The sequence below is a fragment of the Peromyscus leucopus genome, chromosome 20, assembly GCF_004664715.2.
Source record: "Peromyscus leucopus breed LL Stock chromosome 20, UCI_PerLeu_2.1, whole genome shotgun sequence".
NCBI classification, from domain to species: Eukaryota; Metazoa; Chordata; class Mammalia; order Rodentia; family Cricetidae; genus Peromyscus; species Peromyscus leucopus.
Window position 1 is genome coordinate 22,394,454 of NC_051080.1, and position 15,649 is coordinate 22,410,102.

The 15,649-nt window shown below is 41.8% G+C and overlaps 1 protein-coding gene across 3 annotated transcripts in view; it reads right to left on the reverse strand.

Moving 5' to 3' along the window:
• The window catches only part of Adcy8 (adenylate cyclase 8), a 217,365-nt gene that overhangs the window by 135,300 nt on the left and 66,416 nt on the right, over positions 1 to 15,649 (reverse strand). The window lies entirely within an intron of this gene.

Sequence of the window (15,649 nt, forward strand, 5' to 3'; positions counted from 1 at the left end):
TTATTCTCCACAGAGGATATTACTCCTCCTACGAGCCATTAATTGTCATATCAAAAGCCCTTGTTAAGGATGCCTTCCTAAAAACTGTTCATCTTGGGGTGGGAGGGCAGAGGCTCTCCCCAAACAATAGTTATTTACCTGTAAAAGAAAGTGTCTGTTTGTGTCAGTTGGAATTGAGTTTGATGAGGGTTTATCTTTTGCTTCATCTATTCAACACCAATGATTCCAGTACATAGAAAGGTACCTAGAAAATATTAGGCCTCTAGTTTTGATCCATTATATGATTTTTTTTTAAATGAAGGGCTTTGATTGATTCTTGCGTTTCTGACCCACTCTCTGTATGAAGTAACTGTGAAATAAAAGTATTTACTGCTTTAGTGTTGGAAAAGGCATTAGTATTTAATGATGATTAAAATATTTAACTAAACTTTAACAAATCAAAATGTATTAACATGCTGTTCTGTATTCAAGTAGATTGATAGAACTTTTCATTGATGCTCTCATCTTATCTCTATTTGAATTAGCAATTACAGTGTTGATCTGTTGTCTGCAGAAATGTTCAAGATAGTTTCTTAAATAAAGGCAAAGTGAGGAGTGGGCATAAACTCAGAATTTACATGTTCCTTATTACCATTTTATCTTTGCGTGAAATCTAATAGAACATAAAACAGATGTAAAATTGTAAGTCATAATTCCTTTAACAAGTTTTAGTGTCCCAAACTGCGATAGCTAATCAGAATTCAGTGGGGGCATAGATAGAGCCTAATATGCTCTTACTCAGTCTGATGGGAGAAGTAGATATTAATGAAAAGATCGTAGAAATAATTATACAACCACATCTATTACTAGTGCAATTAAAGAGACATGCTTAATACACTGGGAGTCCGTAATGGGGGATGAGAGGGTGTGATTAACTTAGATGAGTGGTTAATTAATTGAAGTTCAGATATGTGCCTGAGAGTGTGTTCATGTGTGTGCTGGTGGTTGTAGAAAATCATCCCAAGGGGAGATAAAAGCATGCATAAGGACTGACTGAAAAAGGATGCCCTGCATATGTGAGATGCCAAAAGAAGGACCATGGATAGAGTCCAGTAAAGTGAAGTATGTAAGGCAAAGTGCTGGGGCCAGTTAGGTCTTAATCTCATAGTAACAAGAAACAGTGGATGTTTTTCCTCTGAGGATCAAAGATAGGATTTAACTCGGCTTCCCCTGCCTCTATATCATTCCAGCTATGATGGCAAACAGTCAATTCTGTGAAGTGGTTATTCTGGAGAGAGACAGGCAGGAAGAAAAAGAAATGGTCAGTGTAGTAGTCCAGACAAGAGAGTATGTTAGATTAAATTCACTTTAGTAGGGTGGAGAAACATGGGCACGCAAGAAGCTTATCTGGAAGACTTGTATGAACAGAAGCATGGAGGAAGAAAGAGGAGGCCAGAAACTACTATATTTCTAGATTGGCCAAGGATGTGCCTTTTGTCTAACTAAATTGGCTTCCCAGAGGTAGGCATTCACTGCTGCTATGAAGGGACAGTGGGGGATGACTGTTAGGATGCATGGCTTACTGTACCAGGATTTGTCAATGACAGGTGTCACTAATGGACTCACTGTGACCACCACAGCTTTGCAGAGCTGTGCAGTAGGTTTTTTGTTGGATGGAGTTAATAATGAAAATTAAGCTTATTTTCTGTCATCTTGAAACAAATTAAGGTCTTCCCCTGACCTTTCCCCTTCTGTTGGTTTAATTTGATGATCTACTAAGGGGAAGGGTTTCCATGACGATCTATGCACAGGTAGGCATGTCACACTAGGAGAAGCCTGCTGTTGGCCACAGTGGAGGTGGGCGGGGCAGTTGCCTTTTCTGGAGAACAAAAGCTGCGTGTTGATGAGCCCAGTGTCAGAGGACAAGGCAGCAAGAAGGAACTACTTGAATGTAGACAACAGGAGAGAAGAGAGAGTAGCTGTGGGCGGCTTGAAGTTGAAAGGTGGCCCATCAGTGAGTGACTGGGAACTAAGGAAGGTCATGTTTAGTTGTGTGTGTTTACCAGACAGGCTTTTTTGATGGCTCTAGGCTATGCACCTATGAAAAAGCTTAGCTCACAGACTGCTGACCTGACTGTGGACTAATAGGGTTCCTACTTCTGATCATGTGACCTCTTACATTTGAAGCTTGTTGTTCTGTTCCAGAACCCATATAAGCATGCTGACCCCTGTTTCAGATTCCAGTCCCTTCTTATGACCCTTCACTTCTCTCTTGCTCTTGGCCAAGAGCACAATGAGGGCTTTTCACTTGTCAAAAAGAAAATGCATAACCACTCCCTCCCTCGTGTGTGTGTGTGTGTGTGTGTGTGTGTGTGTGTGTGCGCGCGCGCGCGCGTGCGCGCGCGCGCTCAAATGGGTCTGGGTGAAAATATGGTACATGGTTCATATGTGGAGGTTAAAGGATAACTTCAGATATTGGTCATCAGATACCTTCTACATTTTCTTGTTGGTCTGGAACTTCACCACATACACTTCTAGGTATCTGGACCATGAGCATCTACCATCTTTACCTCCCATCTACCCCTGCTTGGGATTTCAGCTACATGGCACCCTGTCTGGGTTCAGAAGTTTGAAATTCAGCTTCCTGCTTTCGAGGAAAGAGCTTTACTGACTAAACCAGCTCCCTGCCATCAAATCGCATTCTTGAGTATGGGTATCCCAAGGCTCTGCCAGCCTCCACTGAGTCCCATCTGTCTTTCAGGGTACTACTGCAAATCATTTAAGTTCCCTTCCTTCAGAAGATTTAGGTAGTTTTGCTCTGCAGTCCAGACACTCCTGCTGCTTGTCTTCCCCTTTGCAATGCTCACTATAGGTGCTAGGCTGTCTCTTTCCCTCCCACAACTCCACATGCTTTGAAGATGGCGACAGTGTCTGTGTTGTTCACTTTGGGATCCTCAGCAACCTCTTCAATGCTTGGCAGTAGCAGGTGCTGAACAAATAAGTAGCTCCTGAATGAACTCACAAATAACACTTCTCTAAGTATTCTAGAAGTAAGGGGCTCATGAATGCACTCTTGGTGTAGAATGTTCAGGAATTATTTGTTAACTAGTCTTCCAGTTAGAATACTCAGTGAATCCTCGGCTGACATCATGCCATCAATGCTTTCATGGGAGATCTTGAAAATAACATTTTCATAGAAAAATTCTCCAGCACCCAGACTTGCCAGGCTCCAGCCATTTGTGCTACTGGCAACTGTCCCAGGTCTTCCCTCTGTAAAGCATTTTCTGCAAGACGATGGGAGTTTGCCTGGAGTCTGCTTATAAAAGCCCATTTTCAGTCCTTTTGTTTCCCTTGGATCCATTCACTGCTTAAGAAACATCATTCAGATCCCTGAAAACACAAACTGAAAGAAAATAGGAAGGTTTACCCTTTATTACAATTCTCAGCTCATGCTGAGGCCCAATATACACTTTTCTGACTTTGGAGATTTTAAGTACAAGACTCTTTCCTGGAGCCACGCTGTGGCCCTGGATGGAGTCTCTGCTCACATTCTGCACCTATTTTCCTCCCTGGGTTTTTCCATTTGCATGAAAAGAAACCCTGGTCGGATTCAAAATTTATGAAGCAGCTGCCTCTGGATTCCCCTCTCAGTTCACATAACCTTCTCTATTCATGTCACCAAAATGGTTTCACGGCCATCAGCTGCTACAGTACCTCGGAGGGGAAGTCAAAGGGGAAACTGAGGGATTGGAGATCTTTGTTTCATGCAAATGCTCATAGCAGGAAGAGAGAGGGAACGGGGCAGCAGCATGACACAGGCAGCATTTCTGAGTTTACATGCAGCTGCAGAGTTCCAGAGCAGTTTTGAAAGAGTCCTCACCCCTCTCGTGTTCTCACAGTCCCTGGCTCCCTGTGTTAACTCCCTTTGCTCTACTGCAGGCAGAGCAATACAAACTGCAGCCAACATGCAGGCACTGAGATCTGGGGTTTCAGGCCATATTGACCACACACCATGTAGCATGCCACTTGCTTCCCATCCACTGCCTATTGAAACCTGTCCACTGTCCGGTTGCTGGTTTCATCTCATTTACACATGAAAATAACGAGGACCAGAGGGTTTCAATCAGGCCATCCAAAGTCATGCATTTAGATCTAGATGTGGTGGCTCATGCCTATAATATCAGTATATATATATAATATTTGGGAGGCAGAGGCAATGAGCTCAAGACTAGTTTAGGCTACAGAGCTACTATATAAACAAAAACAAAATCAAACCCCCAAATAGCAATAAAAGATCATACATGTAGGAAACGTACAACAAAGTCATAAGCAGATTTTCTTCTACCAGCTGAAGCTTAGATTACAACCTGCCCATTTAGTCATGTATTTACAGAGTCAAAAAATTGGTGGCCAAGTCCTGGACATGGAGCTTATCAGAAAGCAAAACAGTTCCACGTGTAGAACTAATAGAACACCAACAGACTACAGGGAAGACTAAGAGCAATTACTGGCTTCTTCAGTGGATTGGTCAAAAAGGTAAGGTGGAAAAGCTGGGCTTCTATATAAAATGGATTGTCTTCTGGACCCAGGTCAAGCCAGAGCTGAGGTCACCAGGAAGGTCTACAGAAATCCGAGTGTTCAGTCTCAGCAGCAAGCAGGTGTTCAGCATCCACCTAGAATTTTAATCCATGAAGATACTCAAGTGACTCATATGATCCTTTGAAAATCAGAAGAGTCATCTAAGATGCATCTGCTGAAGGATTCCCCCCACACACCTATGTGAAGCTTTCAGATTCTTCCTGTGCTATGGAGACCTTCCTGTTTCTGCTTCTTTGAAACCTATACAACCACTCTTATTGCACATTCATGTGGTAGAACTTCTTCCATTTGAATCCACTTGACCAGTGATCTAGTCTGATGAACTTTAGCCTCTCCCATGTGATAACCAAGCAGATTACTACAGGGCAAATGGTCTTTAGCTGGTAGGAAGCTCTCTAATTTGGTTGTTTCTGCAACTTCAGGCTAATTAAGAAACAGCCAACAGTTTTATCAGTTAGTGTACTTATTGGGTTTAATTAAATAGTGACTAAAGCACATAAGTAGGAAAAAAGACGATACTTGTGGGAAAATGGAGAAGCTAGTTTGGGTGTAGGTCAGTTGGAGTATATACATAATGTAAGTGGAAGCCAATGCATGTTTGTAGGTGGGACAAGTCCTGGGAGCTGACTATTAGTAAGTACTGAGCTCTGACAGGAGGGAAGTGAAGCAGGTTAATATGACCATTTGCACGAGGGGGGCCTAGCTGGCCTACTATAGGAGTCATGTGCCTGGCCTGGATCTAAATTTGGGTTTGAAAGCTTTCTCCCTTCCCAGGTCTACCTGGTCATAGCATCTATTTCGTAGAGCCTGTGCAGTGCTCAAAGAGTGCTATTGGTAAAAGAACCAGTGTCTAGCATTTTGTAACCACAATCCAAATATTTGCAAGTGTGCTTTATTTTAAGTGCCACTTTAGAGCTCCAGTTGCACACAGTTGTGAAAGCTGTTGTGTGTTTGGAGAACAGATAGAACCTGGGAAACACAGGGGAATGAGCAGATGTAGCATGTGGAGAGGCAATTATGCTGCCCAGTGGAAAACCATTCAGTGGCTCTTTTAGTAATTTAAAAAGCAAAATTAAAACTTGACTCTGGCATTTAATTTTACATTTTATAAGGTTACAGAACTTTTCACCCAGGGTGGGAAATGTAAGTATGAGCACAATACCCAAGGCTGCTGATGGCTTGGCTCCTAGGTACATCTCAGAGTAATTTGACAAGTGGCCAAAACTCTGGAAAACACTCCTGCCTACTTGAGATGTCTAAAACCCCAGGCGTTATCCGTTCTACTCAGAATCTGGAGGGTTAGGGGGTCAGGAAAGCTTGAGCTGAATCTTCAATTTTTCTGTGACTGGTAATTTACACAGCATCTGAGAGCCTCCGTTCTGAATCTGTAGAACCGGAAGAATCATCTTTGCCTCCCAGGATTGTTGTGTAGACTAAAGGACAAAGCTCTTTATGTATGGATTCTGCCACATAGTAGTGGAGGAGCTGGACTTCTATATAAAATGGATTGTCTTCTGGACCCAGGGCAAGCCAGAGCTGAGGTCACCAGGAAGGTCTACAGAAATCCGAGTGTTCAGTCTCAGCAGCAAGCAGGTGTTCAGCTTCCATCTAGAGTTTTAATCCATGAAAATACTCAGGCAAATCATACAATCCTTTGAAAATCTGAAGTCTCATCTAGGATGCATCTGCCGAAGGATCCCCCCACCTATGTGAAGCTCCCATACTCAGCACCAGTAGCTGTAAGGTGTGTTTTCATTCATCTCAGCAGCCAAATCATAGGCCATGGGCTGCATACACTACCCCTATATTCCAGGATGTGGAATGCAACTTCAGGGTCGGGGGTACACAAATTAGGTTTTGGAATTTTTCCTCATCTTGTCTTTTCAAAGTGAAGACGTTTCCTGGTCCCTTTCATTAGTTTCAAGGTACAGCAAGTTGGAAACCTGCAGATGAAGCTCTCTTCCATTGCACCAGTTGTATGGCCATTGTTGAATGCCCACTGTGAGACAGGAGACACCACCTGCCGTGCAGACCAAGGCCACATCTTGACCAACCTTAGAGCAGACCCTGTAACTTTGCTGTGTTACCTTAGAGAAAGTACTGCCTTTCCTCAATCTTTCTTGTGACTGGAGAATAGACTGGAGAGAGCTACCTCAGGGAAAATAGAGGAAGCCAGCAGGCTGAGAAAGGCTGGAAGTCCTTCATCACCTGAGCTTCTGGTAATAACTGGGCATGTTCCTCATGCTCTTACCACTTTGAGCTTAAATGTAGTTAATATGGATGGTATTTATAGTGACAACAGTGGCAATAACAGTAATCATACAAAGTGTATTAGGGTTCATTGGAGACAATGCAGATTGTGTGTGTGTGTGTGCGTGTGTGCGTGTGTGTGTGTGTGTGTGTGTGTGTGTGTGCAGGCCTCAATTATAAATATATATAGAATTTACTCTGACAATTCATTCTAAGAAGTTGGCTACATGGCTCTAGAGTTTGGCACGTTGAAAATCTGCAGTTCATGTCCTAAGACATTCAGAGTGTAGACTCAGAAAAGAGCCAAGGCTCCAGTTGGAGCTCTAAGTCCATCTGCTGTGAATGAAAGCCCTTCTGTTGCTGAAATCAGCCTTTTTGTTCTATCCTGGCCTGGTTAGGTGAGGACCACACACATTTATGGGGAGCGGCCTGCTTTACTTAAACACCATCCATTTAAAATTTAATCCTATCCAAAATCACCTTCACGGAAGCATCATGACAAATATTTAACTAAACATCTGTGTACCAGGCATAAAGCAGTCCATCTCCTGGATCCTAGTAGCATAATTCTCAAGAGCACTTTCCATGACTGAGCCAAGTGGCTACACTTATATGAAAAGACCTTTGAGCAATCGCTGAAAAGACTTTGAAGTCTTCAGTCTCTGAGAAGTGCTTAAAAGGAGGATTTTCCCCAGAGGAGCTGCTTAGCAGAGTCTAGTGTTTTGGGGAGTCAGTGAACATGCTCTTTCTTCCTCATGGGGGCTAATTTCCTTTCCGGAGAGCACAGCAGTTTGCTCAAGCATCACATTGCCTTTGCTTTATCGTACCACTCCAAGACATTGCCTTCATTTTATTGTTAGAGTTGTCACTGTTTGGCAGCAGTACTTTAACTGCCGTTTCTATGGGTATCCTAAGCCTTAGATGGTAGGGCTTGTGTCAGGATCATTGCATATGAGAAGTGCTAATGTCAAGCAGATGGGGAGCAGGAAGGGATGGGTACTATGCGGGTCCTCTACTGAGCATAGCTCTGGGACATGAAGAGGAATGTTTTTTCACTGTTCAAAACTACCAGCGCAGTGTCAAGAAAAACAGGACATCATTCAGTCTTTTTTATTATTACTTTACATTTTCTACAGACAAGGAGTCCCTCTCATTTACCACACCTGGTACTGCCTACTTCCTACCCTCTGCTGCATTTATGGCGTACGTCTGCTGTTCAAGACCACACAACCAGGTAGCTAGAGCGGAGACACCCGAAATCAGACAGATGTGTCTTGGCCAGAAGTCAGGAATGTCCTGGTTCTATTGGCAGTTCCGTCCTGACAGGAGGCTAGAATGTCAGAATCATGTAGAGTTCTGGAGCCATGTTCTGGTTTCTTGTCCTCTTGCTTGTCCCTTTAAAAAGCAATCAATTGAGCACAGCTACCTGTGTGATCAGATACTTCATTAGTCTTCCTAGGTATCAACTACCTGGACTACAGCTCTGCTTGCCACCTTTCTGCAATAACATCACCACATAAATTGTCTAACTCCTCTCTAAAACTCAACCTTCACTCTATAAGACTGTCATTCTTTGAGTGCATGAGGCAGAGATCTCAAAGCCCTTGGGTAGCTTTAGTGGCCATTGACTGTTCAGCAACTGAGGCCTTTAAGTTACCTTTACCTGAGACAAGAAATTCTCTACCACACTCAAATTCCACAGGCTTCTTCCTGTCTCCCAATCATCATCAAGCACAGAGCTTTCTCTTAGATCACTAGCTCACTCCCATTCTCAGAGAGATGTGATTCTCAACCATAAAATTATTTTCATAACTTTAATTTTGCTACTGTTATGAATTGTAATGTCTGAATGAATTGTAATATCTGTTTTCTGATGGCTTTAGGCAACCCTGGTGAAAGGGTCATTTGATCACAGATGTTGAGAACACTTATCTTGGAGAGTCAATAAGCCTATAGAAAGCATAGCCTTGAGCTCACTCAGTAACTTGGACTGACTTTGAACCTGTGATCCTGAACATTAATCTCCAAAGTAGTTGAGATTGCAGGACTAGACCAAGGTATTCCTCTTAATTTTGGATCTGAATATCTTGAGTTTTGCTCCTTAAATATGATTAAAAGGTCCCTACAGCAGAGACAATGAAATGACACCTCTGAATTTCAAAACAGTCCCTTGCTTGGTGACTTATGTTCTTTTTGTTTAATCCTTCAAAATTTATGCAGCTTTCCAAGGCATCTCGCTCGATGTCCGCTCCTTCGATGGTTTCGGTTTGGTTTCCCCAGTTGGAATTACCAATGATGGTAGAAAGCCATTGGAAGATTGAAAATGTAAGCTATTTCTTCACTTCTTTTTTCAGGCTGCTCTCTTCTTCCTTCTCTTTGGAGAATTGTTGCCTTCAGAGAAATAAAGAATGGGAGTAGGGGCTAAGTTACTATGAACATTAAGGAAGAGAGGCAGAGACTTGAGGCATGGATTGGTCAGGACAGATTGGTTGTAAGAGATGAAAAGAAGCAGGGTGGTGGAGCACACCTTTAATCCCAGCACTCGGGAGGCAGAGGCAGGCGGATCTTTGTGAGTTCGAGGCCAGCCTGGTCTACAGAGCATGATCCAGGAAAGGCGCAAAGCTACACAGAGAAATCCTGTCTTGAAAAACCAACCAACCAAACAAAAGCGATGGAAAAAGAGGAATGTTTTGAATAATTTGTGTGGATGCAACAACATTTAGTTGTTATGTTCTTTGAGGTTAAAGTTCAGTGGCTCTTAAGTATCTATAGGCTTAGCAGGAGTCAGGTATGCAGCAGAAGAGCAAGGAAAATTTGCTTGCTGACTCTGGCAGGTTGTGTGAGGGCTAACATTATGTTTTAAGTTTAAATTATTATGCTTAAGAGAAATATAAAGCAAAAATGTCTCTAACCTGTAAGCCCCACCTGTCCAAGGACAGTCAACTTCCTAGAATGCTAGGGGCTGTTGTTCATGAAAGATAACAATCCTGTGTTTTCTCTTCTGTAAACAAGCTTGGTTGCTTCAGCTTGTTTGGATATGCTTGATCGTGAATAGGCAGGAGATACATAGGCAAGAAGTAAGTCAGGATGTAAGCTTGCCCCTGATTGGATGAAGGTGAGAAGTACATAGCCTTGTGGGTTTTGCTTTTATAAGTTCCTGACTAATGTAATTCACCTCCAGACTCTGGGAATTCTGGGTATGGACCTGGCCAGTGTCTACTGTCCTGGCCAGTATTTAATAAAGCTTGCTTCAAATTTGGCTCAAGAAATGTAGTAATAGTCTTATTCTCTCCCGGTGGGATTAACAGTTGCCATGTTAATTGGGAGTGTTACATTAATTATTCCACTCATCAAATATTTTTTTTCAAAGCTGTCTTCAGCATGATGAGACTTATTAAATGGAAGATTGCTGCCCTTATTGTGTCCCAGGAACTTGAGCATGGTTACCTGAGATTGGAAATGCACTGATGAGGAGAAGGGTTGAGACAGTACAGACCCCACTAAGGATATCTTTCCTAGCAAGCAAATGCTTCCGGGAAAATGGAATCCTGGAGTTGAGTTTGTGGGAGTAAGTGGGGTTTAGATGTGTGGAGTTATATGAGTGAAGCAGTGTTTGAGAAATGATGTACCCATGGTGATTTAAGCATCGATGTAGAGTTGGTCAGAGGCAAAGTTTTCATCCTGAAAGCTAAGCAGAACCTCTGAAGGAGTAAGTGTAGCACAAATCCTAGTTGGTCTTAATAAAAACCCAGAGCCAAATATCAGAGTAAATGCTGAAAGGTCAGAGAGACAAAGGAACAAGCCACAGCCACCTCTCACCTCACCAATTCCTCAGCCCAAAGGCCTGAGCTCCTGTCTCCTCCCATCTTGTATTCTTTTTTCCACCCAGTCGCATCACTTCCTGTCTCAACCTACCTAGTGCTGGGATTAAAGGAGTATGTGCCTCCCAAGTACTGGGAGCAAAGGCATGAGATCCCAAGTGCTGGGATTAAGGATGTGTGCCACCACTGCCTGGCCTCTATGGCTAACCAGTGGATGGCTTTGCCCTCTGATTTTCAGGCAAGCTTTATTTGTTAGAGCATATACAAAATATCACCTCAAGTAAGTGCACTGTTTAACTAAAAAAGCTAATACTCAAGACAGTATTGCCATCATACAAAATCAGCATCAATAAGATTTTTATCGGGCACTTACTGTCTGTTATGCTCTGACCATGAATCATCTCCGTCCTCAGCAAATGATATGGAAGATAAGATTACGTCATTGTTTTTCAGATGTGCAAATCAAGCCACCTAGAGGTTAGGTGGTTGTTCTAACAACTCAGAACAAGTAAATGGCAACGTGTTGATATGAGCCGGGTTTCTATTCCTTTGTGTGGTTCTCCTTCCCTTTGGTATAATGGAGGACCAGGTCCTGTCATAGTATTTCTCATGATTCTATAATCCTTTGTGCAGGCTTGTACACCACTCATTCATGTATCTGACAGACTGCTATTTGGTGAATGTACAATCAGGAAGGATTTTTCGGCACTGTGCTCTGCACTGGGTGCAGTAGGTACACTATACACTGTACTCTATCTTGAAATTGGCGGTAATAAGATACTAATGACATTAGGATCAAAGTTAGCACAGTGAGCCACATATCCTGAGTTCATTCCAAAGAGATACAACGATAATAGATATTAAAACTGAAATGTTTTACATTGTCAAGGACCCAAGATTCCTAACACCACAAATTATTTTCTTTTCCTGTTTTGGAGTGTCATGTGATGCTATCACACAGCCTACTCTCTTATGTGTCTCTTTCCGTTACTGAACATTAAGGAGAAATGGGTCACATGTCGCTTTTGATGATTCTTCACTTTTCAACAGCAGAGACTAGAAGAGTTGTTCACAGCTTCCCACCATGACTCCAGGGTTCCAACTTTTTAGATGCCCTGGACTTCTGGGTATGTTATCACCAGGTGTCTTGTTTTCGATTATTGTTATTGTTGTAATTCACAGTTTTAGTACCTTCCCCCATTCATTCTTTTCCCTCTGATCACCTCTTAAATGTTGGGAAATACCAGAGCTCGATGCAGAAGCCCTTCCTTCTCCTTTGTCTGTACCTCCTTCCTTAATTGCTTCCAGATAAACAAGTACAGTCAACCTGTTCCAGAGGTTGTATTTTTATTTAGTTTCTGTTCTGGGATTTCAACTCACACACTCAACAGCTCCATGAGATCAATAACAATCATTCCAAGCTAACAAGACAAAAGTGCCCACTTCGGCCTCATTTTCTATAGCTTATGCTTTTGGATACTATCCTTCAAACATGGATCTTCCTGCTCCTAACTGAATGATTTCCTTTGAATTATGCTCATGCATAAGACTAGTGGATGGCTTTGCAAGGTAGATGGGCATGGATCAGTTGAGAAGACCCAGTTTATGGAGAGAGACTGGGAAACTTTGGTAGATTCATGCGGTACTGAAACATTGCCTGTGGCCCTGTGAACAAACATGAGAACAGCTGATCACTGTGTCTGTTTACTGGTCTGTTCAGTTGTTAAGAAAAGAAGCTTCCTCCCATTTCAGGAGTACAGAGGTTCCACTGTATTTAAGTAATACAGGTGAATAAATGTCCACAGTCTCTTGCTATCTCTTATCTCATGTGTTCTGCCATACATTTGTATTCCGCTTATCAACAGAGCTGGGATCAATTCGCAATAAACGTCTACAAACACACACTCACAGAGGCACAGGGACACAGCTCAAACACAGACTGCAATTCATTTGGCTTGCCAGGCAAAAGGAAAAAAAAAAAAAACGGGTGAGGTAATAACTAATGAAACCGGAAATAAGGCAACATTAAAAAACATTTAAAAGGCCCACAACATCTGTTTAGGAACAGCTTCATGAACCTGAAAAATGACGTTTCAATCATCCAGTGGAGCTGGTGATATTTTCCCAGGGGCCAATTCATATTTATAGACCTGTTTTCTAGTCAGTGTGAAAAAGCTTTGTTCATTTTAAATGAAAAATGATTTTTTTTCCTTGTGAGCATTTAGGAAACCACAGGAATGCGGCTCAATATATTTGCCACCCTGATCTTCATGCTACCTAAGAGAAGAAATCAATTTTGTTCCGGACTAAGACAGACTGGTTTCAATTTATTTTACAGTGGAGTGGCATATATAGTTTTGTCTCTAAAATGGGAATGATATCCGGCCTCCCATCGAGGGTTCTATGTAATGAGGACAAATCTGAGTCATGACGTAGACTGAGGGCTCTATAAATGCTCACTCCTTCTTTTTCTTTGTTTCTTTCCCACATTTCTTTGCCTTCACACTTTGAGCTTTAAAAATGAATGAAAAATAATGGTTAGTATTAGAGGATTCTGTTTCATTTCTGTCTTTGTGAATGAATCAGAACAAATATTGTCTCTCTTCCTGTGAATCTGCAGCTAGTGGAGAGGCAAGCCAGGCTTTTCATTCATTATCAGTGTTGGGAAGGGGATCACAGACAATAGAAATTTAACTAAATAGAGTTGATTATTTGCAAACATTTACATAACAACTCTGCTTGAGAAATACCTTACAACATGTATTTGTGTTTGGGTTATGCTTCTTGCTTTAGCAAGTATAACAGATAAATAATGGAAAATATATGCATACTTACATTATATGTATACACATATTTATAAATATATCTGTATCTATATTTGATTCTATCTATTTGGAGAGAGTGGTACTTTATGGGTACATATAAGCAAGTGGGTATTACTGTCTTGTTTTATAGATGACTATACTGGTTCAAAACTGAAGACATTTACCAAAGAGATACAAATGATTGGAAAAGAGATGCTCCCTTGAGAGAAAGGATCATGACTTCATGTTCCTAATCTGCTCATCTCTGGGTGTGACTTTGTGTTTTGGCCAACTAGATGTACTCCTGCAAGACTGAGAAGACGTTAAATGGAGACTGTGTTTCAGCTACTTCTGATTTTTGTCAGTAGCTCCATGGGATCCATTGACAATCTCTATGGCTACCACAAAGTGGCTAGTGTCCACATTTTGTTAGGGTAGATGTGAAAGGCAGTAGAGCTCTGTAACTAATTGTGGTAGTACGGGCTTGCCAATCTCTGCCCTTCATAATCCACCCAGGAAACTAGAACACAAGGTCTAGAGAAGGATAACGGATCTCCTGAGACAGGGTTTCATTCACCTCCAAGGCCAGTGGACAAGAATAGTGCTGTCTTCTTTTTTAATGGTGGCAGAGGTAAGAGGGGAAGAAAGAAAGGCATTTTAAAATTTCATCAGTTCTCTCAAAAAATCCTCTCAAAAATTCACCACATCCTTACAAATTATGCATGCCCTGGAAGTCCTTCTGATTATGTATTTGCAAATGTCACACCACACATATTTTCACCATTCCAATACACACAAAAGAACATGCATATTTGACTCTATTTGACTATTCAATTCAATTTCCCTCACTAAATAGTAATCACCTCTGATATACACCAGGCTCTGACTGTGCTACCAGGTGAACATTGTAGCCCTGCCTCCTGAGCAGCATGTGGCCTCTGTGAAAGAGGGCACAGAAACATTCCTGCCATTCTGGGAATTGTGGGGACACCAGGACACCCCTGAAAGCAGGGAAGGGGTATCTAATGACAATAATCTCTCAGATAGTCCCAGTATGAGCATTTATTTCCAATATGTTTCACAGTACTCAATAAGTTGGATTGGTATTCTAACTCAACAAGTAAGGAAGGTAAAGAGCATAATGGTATGTACTCTTTTATCTAAGACTATACAGAGTGCAGCTGTGGGAATCAAAATTGGGTTTATGGGACCCTGTTGTCAACTTATCAATTCAGTTGTTTGTGCATGGTGTAAGTTTACTCAGAAAGAAAAATGTCCTGTGAAGTTCTTACATAGATGATTGTGATTCACAGATTTCACCAAACTTAACATTAGCTATTGGATGTTTCCTTCAATAATGAGAAACTCCTTTAGTACGTCAGAAACCCTTAAAATACGTGCTACATTATTAAGAGACACATTCATACAGCAAACTCCAGGATTCTCTGGTTCTTACGATGCTCTGCCCTGTCTTCTGCCATGTTCCCTAAGCCTTAGGTTTGGAAGTGTTTTGTAGAATTATCCACTGGGACTAGAATCCACAAGAAGCTACACTCATAAAGTCTCACCAACATGGCTACTTAACCATCAGCTGAACAAGGACATCATCAACAAACACGCCAAAGAGAATGGGGTAAGAAACTACAAGGCCTCGCCCTTACAAAGAACTAAAAGCTTTTTTTATGCATAACATATGCATGCTGTATTTGGTGTTAGGGGACAGGGATGAGTTATGAAAAGCCACCAACTATTGCTTTAATATGATGAAAGGCCATGTATATTTTTGGATATCTGCAAATGCTTGTACCAAAAAATGACCTCTATATCATCAGTTTTTTGTTTCCCAAGAAAATCAGGGGAGACATTCAGAATGCATTGATTTTTAAACCCCCAGGCTTCTTAGGAGAGACAAAACCTCATGCATTACAGAGTGAAGGCTTTGGTACTGAAGGTGTGTTGGGAAAGAGGATGCCATCTACTCTATGGAAACAATAGCTCATTCCAGGCTGGGTAGCTCCTGAGACTTCAGTAAATTGGAGGAGATGTAGGAATAAAAACTGAAAACAGTAGTTACTAACTTCCAGCAGCCTTTCTGAGGCCTCATATGGAACTTTTCGAGTGAGGGGCCCTCCAGCCTGACCTTCATTACCTTCATGAGAGCCCACCTCTGAGAAGACAAACTGTATTTCATTTTGT